At 33.8% G+C, this 15,237-nt stretch overlaps 1 long non-coding RNA gene and 1 pseudogene across 1 annotated transcript; one reads left to right on the top strand and one right to left on the bottom strand.

The window, feature by feature from the left end:
• The first annotated feature begins 2,224 nt into the window (after positions 1 to 2,224).
• LOC148802527 (uncharacterized) lies at positions 2,225 to 4,936 on the top strand. The gene is made up of 3 exons (XR_016082928.1): positions 2,225 to 2,438; positions 2,554 to 2,719; positions 3,794 to 4,936. It is a non-coding gene; the product is annotated as an uncharacterized LOC148802527 (long non-coding RNA).
• Positions 4,937 to 8,705: 3,769 nt separating this feature from the next.
• LOC104612028 (wall-associated receptor kinase-like 1 pseudogene) lies at positions 8,706 to 14,951 on the bottom strand (annotated as a pseudogene).
• Between the last annotated feature and the right edge of the window lie 286 nt (positions 14,952 to 15,237).

Below are 15,237 nucleotides of genomic sequence, written 5' to 3'. Positions count from 1 at the left end.
ATCTAACAGGCCTTTGTCTTCTTTCATTTTCGTTTTCTTACCAACAGGTTTAACCGGAGGCCCCCAAAATTCCAATGACAGCCATTAGTGCTACGTACCCATTGTTGTCAATCTCTCTCTATCTCTAGTGGACTGGCATGATGATGAATATACTGGAGTAAGCGCTCACTCTTTTCATCATTGAGAGCTTCTTGATTCTCTGCATCTCAATGGCGATTCACAGAATCCTAAAAAGTAAACAGAAACCTAGATGTCAAATCCTCTTGCTGGTCATCTCCATGACCGTCAGCCATTGCCTTTCTTTAGCTATTTTTCAGTTTCAATTCTACGTTAGGGTTCTCTTTTTCCTCTGCAAGAACCCTAGTTAATGTGAGGGGACTGAAGAAAGACAGAAATTATGGGTTGGAGAAGTATTCGTATTGGGGGAATAGATTTAATTAATTGCCCAGGAAAACATTGTGGTTCCTGCAAGGGTTTGGGTCATCAAAAGTTGAGCCTAAGAGGTGCTCCTGAAGAAGGCTTGTTCCTTTGGAGGTAATTTCTTTTCAACATCTAAGGTTTTGTTTATCTTTCGCTCCTACTTCAAAAAATTGATATTTTAATCATCTTATTTGGGCTAGACTTGAGTCATTGATAGATTTTTTGACTTACATTTTTAATAGGTCCTCCTTATTTTGATATCTCTAATGTATTTAATTAACACGCTTGTAGTTCTAGATACAGTAGACATTATTTAAGAGAGTTCAAGATCTACAATTCTACATTATGGGTTGGAACTTTACAGGTTCCTATTTTCTTTTCATTGCTTTCCCATTTTGTGGTATTTGCTGATTACTCTTTCAGTTTGACCTGAAAGACACTTGTTAATCCCCTAGGCCTTAGCTAACAATTTTGGCCGATTTGCTTATTACATGGAGCTGAGAACTAATATTTCAGTTGTTTAGGTTGGAGAAATTTCAATGGCTCCCCTCCTCCAGAATTAGAAGTCTTGATTTTGTTAGTTGAATCACTTCAAAATTATAATGCAGTTAACAATGACTTTTATAATGCCTTCAAGGATGTGTAGTAATCCAATACATAATAAGAAAGGGATCCTCCATCAGTCCAAAAATGCGAATTTAGAGGAAGAGAGAGTTTCCCTCCCCCTGCAATTGTAACTTTTTACAACTATATATTTCTCCTAATTTTGCAAACAAATACGTAGAAATTTATTTTTGTCCACAATCTGAAGATGTCTGATCTCATCTCGTAGGTGGGCAGCAAGCTCTTGTTCCATGGACTCTTTGTATGATTTGCACCTCATCTCTGATACCGTGCCTGTAATCCTTGACAATTCGAGAATGCGGCATCAAGTTCTATCAACAAGTATGAAGTTGGGAGACCGGGGATCGGCACATGTCGATCTGAATTAATCAGATTGATCTCAAAGAAAATAATGCTTACTCTAATTAATCTCTTGCCAACACACCTTGCCTTTTTTATGTGCAAGATAGCGTTCCTCCCAAGATCTGGAACCTTCATAATTAAAGTTCTAAATATCTATACAATTGAAATATGAAGCCAACTTAATTATTATCCTAGCAGCCAGATGTTCAATCTTTGTTTGTTGTGTGACAATACTATTTGACTTGAGTTAGATGACTGATGTGGGGTGTATATGCCACTGGAACATTGGACAATGAAAAAACCATATAAGTTAGGCCATTGTACTGTTGTATTGTAGGGCTAAAGCCGAAAATCATGGTCTTAGTTGTATTACAGTGGCCCTACCAAAAAGGCATTGGCCATGGCAATACATCAAAGGTTTGATTTCTTTGTTTTAGATTAGCGCTACGACCCTATCATACCAGTACCAAATATTGTTAATTTGCTTTAGGATAGGCCCTAATATGGCAAACCACTTTTAATTTGTTACAACTGATTGTCTTAGCGTTGCACCAAACCATGACATCAAAACCTTTGATGTAATTTTGTAGCACCACCATGAATTAGATGATGTGAAGTCGTGGTGGGGCCACAACAATACATTGAAGGCCATGATTCATGGTTTTAGTCCTGCATTAAAATCATACCTGGATGAAGCGGTGTAAGATAACTACATTTCATGGTTCAACATGTTACCTGGATACGGTAAGGACATGCTGAAAAAGGTATAGGGTATGGAATTTACACTAGAAATTGAAGTATCTAACACTATAGAGTATCCGGGTACCATAGGTTTTGCTTCAATATTCCTTTTATTGTTTAATGTTTTATAGTATTTGAGTTTGATTTTCTTTTTGTTTGTGGAAAAATAATTAGTTGATGCCATTTTGAATATCAAAGAAACATATGGTGTGAAGAGAAACTGGCAAGGAGATGCATGCCTCCCAGAGTTACACTTGGGATGGTCTGCAATGCAGTTATGATAACTACAATTCCCCCAGCATCATACTACTGTAAGTGTTGTACAAACTTTAGGACTAATTAATTCCATTTTTATGATGTGTATATTACAAAATCATTATAAATTAGTTTCATTTATTAATGGATTTATTTATGTATTATAAGCAGGGACCTATCCTCAAGTGGATTGATTGGGAAAATAGCCCCTTTTTTGTAGACAATACTTGAAGGATGGAGTCTGCCTAGGCATGAATCTTAATTCGGACATAGAAAGGACCCCACCTATGGGTTTGGGTGCTAGTACAGCCTTCCATTTCTGGTTTGGGATAATACAGTAAGCATCATATCTCTTTGAACTAGTTGCCTTGAGTGTTTTGTCTAGCTGTAACTATCATCTTCACCAGCATCCTGTGATTAATTTTGTGCTACAGAAGTAACAAGTATCCTCTTTCTCATGAAAGTACATGTGTTAGGCTAGGTAATTAGACCTTCCTATTGGGACGTTTGAATGGTGATCCTAGGCTGGACTATGTGGCAAAACCTCATGGAGATTGCAGTCTTTAAAAATTTAGCTTCCATTTAAGAGAATTCCCACACCGAGATAGGTTGTCAAATAATTTAGGACTAGAGGCCATTCAACATGCGACCATAGAGATTGAAGGTCTGTGGGCAGGTGGATAGCAAGTTGACCCTCATGATTTAAGCATCACCATCTTTTATGAAAATGCAAGTCTGATGGTGTATACCCTGGAACAGGGCCCACCCAACTCAAATTCATCAGAAGAAGGCCAGACTACTGATAAAGGTACATTAATTTCGTTCAGGCTTGAAGGGTATGAATAACAAGAAAAGCTTCACATATTTTCCATACCACAATATCCCTTGGACATATTTGTTGAACCAGACTAAATGAAAAGAAGGATCCCGCCTACTCATTTTGTACAAGCACATAAGATAACAACTGTTACCTATCTTTAGTGTTTGAAGATGAGTATGGTGTATGGCTTAGCCAAAAGATTATGTAGTTTTTCTCACCCCCATATGATATCTCGTTGATACTAAATTTATCATTCATCAAATGTAAAACTGAATATCAAATAATGAGTATGATAATGTCAATCCCTATATGGATGTAGGAATGATTTTACACGTTATGCAGATGTGTACTTTAGAGAGTTTGATGATAGATTGTCTCATTGAACCTACTTTGAATGATCCCAATGTCTTTGCCTCCGAAGGTTACGACAGTGTAGTGTTTCCACCTGGGCGTTGTTCACCTTTTTGGATTAAATGCACAATTGGAAATTAACTACAAAGCCATAAATTGTTACACATAATATCTTGCTTGCACATGCATCATCTGCCGGAGGACTTAAGGATCCTTTATTTTTTGGAGACTACCCTGCAGCTGTGAGGAAGATTGATTGCTTAAGGATCCCTTCTTTCGCCCTAAATCAATTTAAACAAATTAAGGGCTCATATGACTTCATTGGGCTCAATCACAACAAGTCAACAACACTCAGAGAGCTTCAATGTTGATCAAAGAGATTTTATAAAATACATGATTGTGATGCTTAAAGGTAAGCTGACTTAATTCAGATGAACAAAGTGCAAATTAAATATATGTCAGAGTCAATGCAAACTCATAAACTTAAACTCCAATGTGCAATTCAGACGCAAAACTTGACTTTTTATTGAAACTTGATTAAGACAGATTGATAGCTTTGACTATCATCCTTCTATTGGCTATCCTTTGGTGTAGTAGTTACTTGACGATTCAAACTTTGGTGTTTCTCTAGTAGGTTTTAATTGAAACCATGGAACTTACTTTAAACTTGCATATTCTGCAGCTTACTATATATGATGGAGTGCACCAACCAATTAACTCTCACCTTGTTATCTGATATTGGTAAGCTCAGTTCCCCAATGAAGCATCTAGTCTACAAGGCGTGTTGGAGTATTCCAAACAAGTTTATGACAACCGTCCTATATACATCCATGAAAATGGTACATGATATCTTCCTCCCCTATTTATTCAACTATTAGAGAAGGCTATATTGGAACTTCCATTAACTGAAAATTAAAACAATTGCAAGCTCTAAGCTTACTTCTGGAAATTACAAACCATATTAGCCTTTCCTCTTGCTTTTTTCAGAGCCATTTGTTTATACCAAGCCACTACTTACTGGTGCATTTATAGGTCCTTTTTTGCACCCTTGAGATAAAGTATACCTCAAATCAATAAATCCCACAAAGCAAATTGAGAAATTTATAAGAAATTTTGTTTAAAATCAAAAAGATTTTCTTATGAAAAATCTAAAAATGATAGACTCATGGCCAAATGTAAATCTATGAATTCGTGCACAATTCAATCCATCACCCACTTCCATATCTAAGTGTTTTCACTTTGGATTATCTTAAAGTAGAATTCTTAGGTTCTTTTTATGTCTTTAACTAGTCTTTAAACATATGAACCTTAGATATTTGTAAAATGTTTGAATTTGGGATTACTTATTTCATTTTGATATATATAACAAACAATCTAATTTTTATATTTTTTTTCTTTGTTTTTCAGGTTGAAACAATACAAGAATTATATAAAAAGGCATTGCTGAAGATATTGGGATATTTCTTGGTGGAATAAAATGGTTATTTTGGGTATAGGAAATGAAAGATGGTCAATCAGGACCTCCAAGAAGGTGATGGCATGGTGTATGTGTATCAGAGGGCATATTGCGATGCAAATCTGTAATTTGGATAATTATGTCTGATGAGAACTCTCGATTTGGAGTCTTTTCAAATGAGGGATAAAATGGTCATTTTAGGGTTTAAAGCTTGTTGGGTTATCGACTGGGAGGTTTTGAGGTTGGATGGTGCATGATAACGAATATCTTGAATTTGGAGAGTATTGAGCCATGAGGGTGGTCCATTTGGAATCATTTTAAACAAAGGGTAAAATGGTCATTTTAGAGTCTAAAATGCAATAGATCATCAATTGGGTGATTTTGATGGGTTTGGAGGTGTCAAATGATGCATGACGATGGATAACTTGAATATGAGGCGTATCAAGCGATATGGTGATTCATTTGGAATCTTTTTAAGTGAAGGATAAAATGGCCATTTTAAGGTCTAGAATTTGATAGATCATCAATCAAGAGGTTTTGATGGGGTTTATAGGTGTTGGTGTATGACAATAGATTTCTTGAATTTGGAATTTATCGAGTAATGAAGGTGGTCCATTTGGAATCATTTTAAGTAGAGGCAAAATGGGCATTTTAGGGTCTAAAATTGGATGGGTGGTTGATCAGGAGGCTGATGAAGGTTTTGGTAAAGTTTAGATGTTGTAAACTGTGTACAAAATGAAGATCTTAAAATAGGAGAATGACGACCAATAAGGATGGTTGATTTAGAATCTTTTCAGATTAGGGGTAAAATAGGTATTTTGATGTCAAAAATTGGGTGGATGGTCAATCAGAAGGTTGATGGAGGTATTGGTAAAATTTGGAGGTCTTGGATATTGTGCTGCGATGAAGATCTTGAAATAGGTGAGTAGTGGCCAATGAGGATGATTAATTCATAATCTTTTTGGATGAAGGGAAAAATGGATATTTTGAGGTCAGAAATTTGGTGGATGGTCGATAGGAGGTCTGATGGAGGTGTCATGATGGAGATCTTGGATTTGGAGATTGGCGGCCAATAAGGATTATTAGTTTGAAATCTTTTTGGATGAAGCGCAAAATGGGTATTTTGAGATATGAAATTGGATGGATGGTTGATCGGAAAGTTGATAGAGGTTTTAATATGGTTTGGGGCCTTGGATGGATTATCTTAATAAAGATCTTGGATTTGGAGAGTAGTAACCAATGAGGATAATTGGTTTGAAATCTTTTTAGATAAGGGGCAAGATGGTCATTTTGAGGTTTAGAATTTAGTGGGGGTTTTAGGAAGGTTTGAGTGTCTCGGGGTAGGTGTTGTGATAGAGATCTATGATTTTGAAACTAATGTGTAGCGAGATTGGTCGATTTGGAATGTTTGCGTATATAGGGAAAAATGGGGATTTCAAGGTTTGGAATTTGGTGGATGGGTATCTTAGTGTCCTTGGAGTCTAATTAGAGTGTTTGATGATTTTAGAGGTGTTGGAATCAAGAGAATCTGAGTCGTGGGTGTTTTGGCCAATGAGGGGGCTTAAGATGCGATCTTGATTTGATGGATGGGTAAATGAGGGGATTTTAGTTTGAAACTTGGTATACTAGCATGGATTTAAATTACATGGCTAGGAGGGTTTGATCGTTTTAGGGATGTGTGGATCGTATGTTCTAGGCTCGAAAATTATCAGTGTCAGATGCATTGAAATAGAGTCTCTTATGGATGAATAGTGAAATTAAGGATTTTAGGGTTGAAATGTGGTGTGATTAGTTGTTCAAGGATTTTGTTTCATATGATGGACTCTAATCATATGGCGAGCGTGGTGATGTTGCACAATCATTGCTATTAAAAGGGAATCTTGTAGATTTAATGATAGATTTGAGGGTGTTTGAGTTTTAGATTTGGTTTGCTAGGGTTTTGGCATGTTCTAAAATGATTGGTAAGGTTTGATCCAACACCCAAAGTGTGAGAAGTGGGTTAAAGAGGAGACCGAGCAAAAATTTGGTGCTTACACTTTGGTATTTGTTATTAAAAATGACAACATTATCTTTTGGGCTGCCATTTCATTGTGAAAATGGATAAGAGAAGTATCAAGTACTTTTGGAATCAGAGAATTACAAATCCTACACATCAAGAGGTTTTGATGGGGTTTAGAGGTGTCAGATGATGTATGACGATGGATTTCTTGAATTTGGAGAGTATCAAGTGATGGGAGTGGTCAATTTGGAATCCTGTTAAGTAGAGGGTAAAATGGCCATTTTAGGGTCTAAAATTGGATGGGTGATTGATTAGGAGGCTGGTGAAGGTGTTGGAAAAGTTTGGGTGTTGTAAAAGGTGCACAAAATGATGATTTTGAAATAAGAGAGTGATGGCCAATAAGTATGGTTGATTTAGAATCTTTTCAGATTAGGGGTAAAATAGGTATTTTTTATGTCAAAATTGGGTCGATGGTCAATCAGAAGGTTGATGGAGGTATTGGTAAAATTTGGAGGTCTCAGATAGTGTGCCATGATTAAGATCTTGAAATAGGTGAGTAGCGGCCAATGAGGATAATCAATTCAGAATCTTTTTGGACAAAGGGAAAAATGGGTATTTTGAGGTCTAAAATTTTGTGGATGGTAGATAGGGGTCTGATGGAGGTTTTAGGAAGGTTTAAGTGTCTCGGGGGAGGTGTTGTGATAGAGATCTTGGATTTGAAACTAATGAGCAATGAGATTGGTCGATTTTGAATGTTTGGTATAGAGGGAAAAATGGGGATTTTAAGGTCTAGAATTTGGTGGATGGGTATCTTAATGTCCTTGGTGTCTAATTGGAGTGAGTGTCTGATGATTTCAGAGGTGTTGGAATCAAGGAAATCTGAATTGTGGGTGTTTTGGCCAATGAGGTGGTTCAAGATGGAATCTTGATTTGATGAATGGACAAATACGAAAATTTTAGATTGAAACTTGGTATACTAGCATTGATTTAAATTACATGACTGTTGGGAGGGTTTAATCGTGTTAGGGTTTTGATTCATATGGTGGAGTCTGACCGTGTTATGAGTGTGGTGATGTAGCACAATCGTTACTATCAAAAGCGAATCATGTAGATTTAACAGTGGATTTGAGGGTATTTGAGTTTTGGATTTGGTTTTTTAGGGTTTTGACATGCTCTAAAGACATTGGTAGGGTTTGATCTGGCACCCAAAATGTGAGAAGTGGGTTAAAGAGGGAACCGGGCAAAAATTGGATGCTTACACCTTGCTATTTACTATCAAAAATGGCAACATTATCTTTTGGGCCACCATTTCATTGTGAAAATGGACAAGAGAAGTATCATGTATTTGTGGAATCAGAAAATCACAAATCCTACACATCAAATATGACTCTATAAGCTCATGGGCTTGATTTTCCTATTGAATATAAAAAGGTGAAAAAAATACAGTAGCTAACTTATTATCATGACACAATTAAAAGAATTCAATTGATACAATGGTGGGTTAACTCATGGCACTTTCAGAGCCTATTCCTAATTGGTTAGAAGCTATTAAAAGAGAGTAGGTGAACAACCCCACCATCTAAAGGCTCAAAAATTTGCAAGATACCATTTATACCCTAATTTATTAGTGTCAAATATGGATTATATAGCTAACTGGTATGCCTAAAACACAACTGTAGTGAAGCAACAAGGGCATGTATACACATAAGCATAAGAAAGTTTGAGTAAACATAAGCATGAGAGAGTCTACATGATGCATATCTAAAACATTATGTCCATACAATATAAATACACAACATGTTACATTTTAACAACTACACAAGTTCAATATTTCTAGTATATATCTTTATCCTACTTAAGAAAGATGACTAAAAGGTTGGATCATGCAGTAGTTGTTGTACATCAAGTTGTGATATGGCATTATTCTCCAAACTTTTACATCCTGTTGAAGTTGAACATGTATCTTATAGACCTAGTGGCTTATCTATGATGCACTCGACCTCTTGAATTTTATGTTGAACTTGAGAATATCCTTCAAACCTCTTCAATCCCTCAAGCTCCAATACAACTTCTTTCATTGTCGGCCTTTCATTCCCATTTAAATTCAAACATTTTTTTGCTATGTTTGCAACTACTTAGATTTCATGTTCTCTACCACCTTTTAGGACTTGAGCATCAACAATATCAAAAAGATGGCTCTCCATTATTGAAGAAATGAAATATGTCACTAAGTTTTTTCCTTCTGCTGGCCTAGTAGAAGAAATTGGCTTCTCCCCTGTTAAGAGCTCTACAAGAACAACTCCAAAGCTATAAACATCACTCTTCTTTGTGAATTGATTTGACTGAAAATATTCAGGGTCTATGTATCCAAAGGTCCCTTGTACCATAGTTGTTAAATGAGTTTTATCAATTGCAATTGACCTTGAAATCCCAAAATCAGACACCTTAGCCCTACCTTTGTCATCTAAGAGGATATTTGAAGACTTTATGTCTCTGTGGTAAATTGGTGTAGAAGTTGCTGAATGTAAGTAGGCAATTGCTCCTGCAACTTCTGTTGCAATTCTTAGGCGGTTGTCCCATGAGAATGGGATATCCTTACTTTGATAATGAATGTTATAGAAAAGTGTTCCAGCAGAGATGAACTCATAAACTAGTAATGAAATTTCTGTCTCTAAACAACAACCTAACAATTTAACCACATTCCTATGGTTGATTTGAGAAAGTATGACAACCTCATTTATGAATTGCCCAAGTTGACTTTCATCAACTATCTTGGATTTCTTAATTGCCACAATTCTACCATCTGACAACATGCCTTTATAAACCCTGCCTTGTCCCCCTTGACCAAGAACTCGATTTTCATTATATTGACCAGTTGCCTTTGCTAATTCTTCTACTGTAAATACTTTTATTTTCTCAACATTGCCTTCTCTTGACAGAACTTGTTGTTCTAACAACAAGCCACCATTTCTTTTATAAAATTTTTCTTTACGTTTCTTTATTTGTCTTTTCTTCAAAACCTAGTATAGAAAATAATTAGAGAGAAGTAACATTATACCTAGTCTGGCACCTGCAAAATCCAAGGAAATTGAGGAGTCAAGAATAACTAGAAACAGAAAATTGTAGAAGTTATATGTATATATGTATATATGATAAAATTCCAATTAGATAGAAATGTATTACAAATTGAAAATAGTGTATTTTATGTTATATATATTATACACGTACAAACATGTAGAATCTATTATGTATAAATTTAAATATTTTTATATTATAAAAACCTATAATATATTTAATATTATAAAATGAATTTCAAACAAAGATTCCTATATTTTAACATTATAATTTAATTATTTTCTAAATCTTCCTATCATTAGTTCAGTCCAAAAGTGGAATTACATTTTATAAGATGGCATTCTTTTGTAGATTTAAAGTTGAGTGTTTTGACGTGGAGTTAGAGGAAAATTAACGTAAAGAGTATTTTCTCTTCTTTTCCCTAGGCAAGACTTGTGAAGGTATTTACTTTTCTACCGCTTGCTACTCCTTTGCATTTGAAGTATATTTATTTGGGTTCAACTATGATATGGAAAAGATATCATATCTAAAAAACTTTTGACCAGTTAACTGGAATCATAAACCTAGTAGCCAATAAGGTGTTATTTATCAAAATTCATGGGTGGGTTTTGATTGATCAGAACTCTTCCCATACCATATCTTTTCCACATCATAGATTTTCCCTATTTGGGTATTAAAAGGAAAGCAAATGTTAGAGTGAAAAAATAAAAAAGAAATCGCATACATATATTGTAGAGCTTTGTATTTGTCGCCCCCATGTTTTGATAATTAATTCTTACTTTATTTTCTTAGAAAAAACACCTAATCTAATATATGTGTACATATTAAAGTCTTCAAACTACAGTATCTAAGAAGTGGATACTTTCTTCTCTCGAATAGAAGTTTTCTTCCTCACACATGTTTGTTTACTCTTAGAAAATGTGAGATATGGGTCCAAATTAGATATATGGCTGTCTAAAAAATTCCACTCTAAAGTATATGGGGCTATATTAATCTTTGTAATTCAATTTCCTAATTCAAATGAAAGTTATTATCAAAACGTTAAAATTACAAATTAAATTTGACTTAATTTTTTAAATTAGATATGATTATAGAATAAAATAATAAATACTGAATCTCAAATAAAATATTATCTATATGTATGTATATATAATATTGGATAGTCCATGTTAGCATGTCTCTCATTTGAAAGAAACTATTTATCTGTTTTCTCTATCTTTTGTATTTTGAGTATTTTGTTTTGTTTTAAAAATATAAAAAGTAATCATTGTCTGTTTTGATTAAATCAATAAATCTGTACACTATTAGAGAGAGAGAGAGAGAGACCTTTGGGGTTTCCATTGCCTCTTATTTTAATGCATGCTATTATTATATTTAGAAAAAGACATTTAAGTGAGAGAGAGAGAGAGAGAGAGGAAGTGTGTGAATAATAATGCAACATAAATAGGTTGAGGTTAAACAATCAAACATAAGACAAAAAAACTCCACTAAATTTCCACTTAAAACTAATAAATATTAAAAATATTTCAATTCCACCTAAAAATCAAACTTAATAAATACTAATAAAACTAAAAAATTTAAATACAAAAAATATCGATTGATAGTTTTAATAATATTATGATTTAAGCATGGATTCAATATATTGCAAATAGAACCTGTGTTTTAATGTTGTACTTTGTACTTTGTATTAATGTATTTTTAATTAATTAATTTTTATGAGTTGAGACTTTACTGTGTATAGTGCCCATACTACACAAGAGACTTATATAAAATAGAGGATCCATTAAAAATGATAAACAAATTAATGAAAATTTAAAATATAGATCGAACTTGTTTTATCACTCATTTGGAGAAGACAAGCTAAATGGGTATGTGTTGACCTATTTTCGAAAATAACTCTAATTGATCTAGAAACCCATAACATGTGATACACAATACAAGATATTTTGAATACATACAATTATAACAATAATAATAATAATAAAAATAAATATATAAATAATACTAATATATAATTATAACAGTAATAATAATAGTAATCTATATATAATTTGAAACCTAATAATTAATTACTATAATTAATAAAAATTAATTAGTAGTTCAAAAATTAAAAAACTAAAATAGAATTTAATTTTATTTAAATATAATTAATATTTATAAGATAATTAAAATTAATAATAAAAAGTAAGCAATAATGAAAAATAATAAAATAAACTATTTACATTCCATATTTTCTGAGGGATGACCATTTATATCTTAGCCCAACCTTGGACTCAAGCAAATATTTTCTTTTGATCTAGGTCTAGCTTAGATCTACACCAAGCCCACAAATAATGCAAGTAGTAAGGCTGTAGAATTAATAAAACAGATTTCTAAAGTTAATAAATAATATTAAATTTTAGCAGATTTTATTTAGCAACTATTAAAAATTAAAAAATTAATCCAAATTAGTATTTATAAGATAATTAAAATTAATAATAAAAAGTAACAAATTATTTATAGCTTAACATAACCCGATTAGATCTATAAGTTTTCTGGCTCAAGCAACTATTTTCTTTTGAGTTAAGTCTAGGTCAGATTTGCACCAAGGTCGCACATAATGTGGGTAGTAGGGCTGTAAACGGATTGGATTCAAATCAAATCCAGCTGCATCCACATCAACATCCGATTATGAAATCTAGACCTACATCCACACTTGATTATTATTAGGTTGGATTTTGAATTTTAAAGTATAAGTGTGCATATATATAATTACACATAATATCTATGTCTATACATAATTATACTACATATCTACAAAATAATAAATTTTTATTAGATGTGAATTTTAATCTAATTGGATGGGATCAAATCCACATCCTGTTGAATTATTAACCAGATGCAAGTTTTAAGTTCTAGCATCCAAATCTAGGATAATCGAATTCGAAGCCTAATTGGATATTGAACTTTCGAAATCCAATGACGACCCTAGCGGATAGGGCTCAAGCTAAGCAACCCCTACTAAACTCAACTTGTAAGATATATGTATATATGCTAAACATTATTATATATTATTTAGATAAGAAATTTTATATTAATATATATAGAAATGTTATATGTTTTTTATAATAGACTAGAATTAAATAAAAAATTTAATTTGTAAGAAAATCATGGTTTTATAATTAACATGGGCAAGCCTGTAGGCCCAAACAAATATTGTTACACTTAAGGTGTGGATCGGGCTAGGCCAGTTAACCTTAAAAACTGGTAATACATTATCAAAATTACACTAAATGGGGGTAGCCCATCCCTCATACCTCATTTGGCTTCAATACTATTTAAAAAATGTTAAAAAAACCCAAAAGTAATGCATGCATGGGTTGCACTCGGTTTGGTCTAGTCCAATTACGAATATTACGATGCGTGCAACTTGGGTAGGTTGGATCAAGATGAGGATTGATCGAAGCCTAATCCAAAGTCTTAAACCTTGAGTTTCGGCTTAGATTAATTTAATTATGACAACAGGCGAGAAGGTCTCCTCATAATCGACTCTTTCTTTCTGAGTGTACCCTTTTGCTACAAGTTGAGCTTTATAGGTCTCAACCTTTCCATCAGGGCCCTTCTTCCTCTTGTAGTTCCATTTACAACTGATTGTTTTCACCTAGGGGGTGGGTTTTCTCCCTTATGCCATTTAATTGTGATGTAGCAAAAGGAGATAATTGTGATATAATCCCATTGTCCTTTAAGTAGTCCCTGAATTCTTTAGAGAGATATTCACTTCCTTGATTTGATTGAAGGGTTTTGATTTGTCTCCCCAACTATTTCTCAACTTATTGTCTAAATTTCTTGAACTTTTCAAAGGATTTAGATTTATGTCTCATTAGGTACATATAACCATATCGAGAATAATCATTGGTGAAAGTTATGAAATAACAGTGTTGGTTTCGTGTCTAAACATTCATGGGACTACATATAGTATGTATTAGGTCAAGTGTGCCCGTACTTCTTTGAGGCTTACATGTAAATGGCCTTTTTGCCATTTTTTCTTGGAGGCAAGGTTCTCAAATTGGTAGATCTTCCACAGTGAGAAAATCTAGAGGACCATCCTTCACCAATCTTGTGGTACATTCTATACTAATATTGCCAAGTCAGTACTGCCATAGGCACATAGGATTAACTATATCCCGTGCTCTTTTCTTGGGGATGTGTTCCGATACAGTTTCGGTTACATTTGTTTTTAGAGAATGATCCATTCTCAAGCTTTTTGTGACTAACGAATTTGTTATTCAATTTAATTGTAATCTTATTACTAAACAAAATAGAATAACCATCCTTACACAACTTAGAAACTAATCAGATTTTTTCTAAGTAAAGGTACATAAAGACAATATTTTAATGTAACAATTCCATCTCTAAAAATTAAATCTATTGCTCCTCTAGCAATAGCTGCAATAGTTGCAGTCGTCCCCAAGTTAAGCACAACCTCATCATCATTCAGCCTTCTGCTTTCCTTAAACCTCTGCAATGTGTTACATACATGAACGAAAGCCCCAGAGTCAATACACTAGGATGAAGAAGTGACCAATTTATTGATCTCTATGGCAAGAGATTCGGAATTACCTTCTTTGTTCTTGGGGATTCCAAATACTAAGGATAATTCCTCTTCCAATGCCTAATCTGCTTATAGAAGTGACATTTATTAGATGACTTATTGCTCTTCTGCATTTCTAATTTGCCTCTCTTTTTTTGAGACCTCTTTTTACCCTTTTCTTCCTACCAGATTTGCCACCTTCAACAAGCATGGCTATTGGCTTATCCTTGTTAATTAGTTCTTTGCCTCTTTGCAACATATTGCTAAGCTCCCACAAGTTAACTTTTAATTTATTCATGTTGTAGTTAATGACAAACTGATTGAAGGATAAGGGTAGTGTGTTCAGGACGGTATCAATCTTGGTGTCATCGTCAAGTTGGGAGTGAAGATCCTCCAATTCATTTATACAACCTTTTATTTGTATGACATGATTATGAGCTGGTTAGCTTTTGTTTATCCTCATGCTCATCAACAGTTTGAGGACCTTTTGTCTTGCAGAACGATTTTACTCCTCATACATGGTTTTTGGACTATCTAGGATATCTTTGCAGATATCAATTTTGTCAAATTGTCTTTAAATAGGA

This window comes from Nelumbo nucifera, chromosome 2 (assembly GCF_055504915.1).
Source record: "Nelumbo nucifera cultivar China Antique chromosome 2, China Antique-T2T, whole genome shotgun sequence".
Taxonomy (NCBI): Eukaryota; Viridiplantae; Streptophyta; class Magnoliopsida; order Proteales; family Nelumbonaceae; genus Nelumbo; species Nelumbo nucifera.
Note: the sequence above shows the minus strand (reverse complement) of the source record. Positions and strands in the feature narration are given on the sequence as shown.